The sequence below is a fragment of the Palaemon carinicauda genome, chromosome 29, assembly GCF_036898095.1.
Source record: "Palaemon carinicauda isolate YSFRI2023 chromosome 29, ASM3689809v2, whole genome shotgun sequence".
In the NCBI taxonomy this organism is placed as follows: domain Eukaryota; kingdom Metazoa; phylum Arthropoda; class Malacostraca; order Decapoda; family Palaemonidae; genus Palaemon; species Palaemon carinicauda.
The window spans coordinates 42,665,857-42,668,356 of record NC_090753.1 but is presented as its reverse complement, the minus strand read 5'-3'; positions in this window follow the sequence as shown (position 1 = coordinate 42,668,356).

Below are 2,500 nucleotides of genomic sequence, written 5' to 3'. Positions count from 1 at the left end.
AATCTCTCTTATACTTTCATTTTTAATCCTGTGCTGCCATTTAACTCCCAATATTTTTCTACAGGCTTTGTTCTCAAATCTACAAAATCTGTTGGAGATTATTTTATTGTTATACAGTACCATGATCCATGTCCATACAGTAACACATATCTCACTAAATTTATATTTAGCCTGATTTTTATATGTAATTTCAGGCGATTTGATTTCCAAATTTTACTTAACCTAGCCATTATCTGATTTGCTTTTTTTCAGCATTTCATTAAACTCCAAGTCTAAATACCCTGTATTAAAGATCATAGCTCCTTGATATTTAAATGATTCCACCTCATAAATCCTTTTTTCATCCAATGATTTTTCTTCTTCCAATGAATATTCCTTTCTCATCATCTGTCTTTCTTCTCTTTATCTTAAGCCAAACCTCCTGTGATATTTCGTGCATTCTAGTAAGCAAGCATTATAAATCCTGTGGGGTTCTGCTAATAAGGATATCTCATCAGGATACTCTAGGTCAGCTAATTTCCTAATACTAATCCAGTCCGATTTATCCACCATATCCAATTGTTCTGTGCATAACAAAAACCATGAGGAGGATAAACAACATATGGGACAACACTTTACCTTGGAATACTCAGCTGTTCAATGTAAATTCATGTGATAAAACTCCTCTAGCCTTAACTTTGTATTTTCTATGCTTATGAACATACTTAATAAAATTTACATATTTAAGAGAAATTCAATAATGGTTCAGAACTCTCCAAAAAATTTACCAGGTAACAATATCAAAGGCTTTTTCCTAGTCCACAAATACCATCAAAAGTTAGTTTCTACATTCTACGCACTGTTGTACAACATGTCTCAAAATGAAAATTTGGTCAGTACAACTTCTATCTTTTCTAAATCCTGCTTGTCCATCACTCAGTTTTTAATTAATCTTTGCCTCTAGTCTTTAGAATAAGCATACTATATATTTTCATGACAAGTGACGTAAGTGTTATGCCTCTGTAATAATAATAATAATAATAATAATAATAATAATAATAATAATAATAATAATAATAAAGCTAGCCAGAAAACCCATAGGACTGAAGAACACGGAACTGTGTTTATCTTGAAATTTTCGTAAGCTGCAAATTTTATCTGATAGTTTGTTCTTTCTTCTGACCTGTCAACTCATTTATTTTTTTATTTTATTTTGAAAGAATCAATTAAAAAAGAACAAAGGAAATTAAGTCAAAGTTCAATAACAAAGATCAGCGATGGCGTGGAAAAATATAATGAAAATGAAAATATGTTTTTCTAGAATCAACGTCGTAGGTTATAATTAAATGTCAGGATAAAAGTGAATGAAGTTAAAATGCCAGAGAGAGAGAGAGAGAGAGAGAGAGAGAGAGAGAGAGAGAGAGAGAGAGAGAGAGAGAGAGAAGGGAATGCCTTTTAATTAATCAATAAATATCCTGAATAAATAATACAGCAATGATGTTCACAAGGCTTGATAAAAAATTATTTTTTTTGCTGTTCTAAAAACTACTTTAGCTTACAATACTACATTTCACACTGTTTCAGCAAATAAAAGTAATTTCTAACTTCCTAACTCCAAGTAATAACTTCCATTTTTTTATCTTGTTAAACCATTAGTCTGTAAACATTCTATTTTCTACCTCATCTACGCATGAGCCATAATGGCTATCAAAAGTGTATTTTCATTTTGTTTCATATAATTTTCATTAAAACTATTCAGTCAATCTTTAAAAAACTGAATTATTTCATATCCTTGAATTCACATCCTTCAATTTTTACATTGAAAGATAAATAACTTCATACTCTTTAATTTATCTTGTGTGAGGTGTCCTTAATTTTCAATTCATTTAATCTACTTTTTAATGAAATTATTCACTCAATCTTTTCATAGAAATCTAATTAATTTCACCCCCTTATATTCTCTTTTTTAGTAAAAGGTATACCTTATTTTCAATTTATTTTAGTTACTATTGATTAAAACTATTATGTAAATCTTTACCAGAAAAAAAATAAATAATTGCATCACTTTGGATTTCATATCCACCGTATGAGGTATCATTTATTGATTGAAATTTAGTTCACCTATTTATCAATAAAACTATTCAGTCAATCTTTACATAAAAAGAACTTAATAATTTCATCCCCTTGGATTTCTCATTCACCGTGAAATGTGTCCTTTCATTTATAAGTCTGTTCCTTGAAGTTTTCTCTAAACTCAACAGCTATTTGAAATGAACACTCAAGAATAGACTCATGAGTAAAATGAAACAATTTGAGAAAAATACGAAGTTTAGAAAATACAATTCCGATAGGCTTGTTTCCTTTTAGCCATTAAAGACTTAATTAAACTCAGTCACTGGATATTTTGGAGGATGTGGAAGAGAATGTCCCTCCCTTTTCCTTTCTTAACTTGTTTTAATTAAATCTTATCCCATTCTCTTTATTCCTGTTTATAGGTTGTTTTGTTAGTTTATATATATAT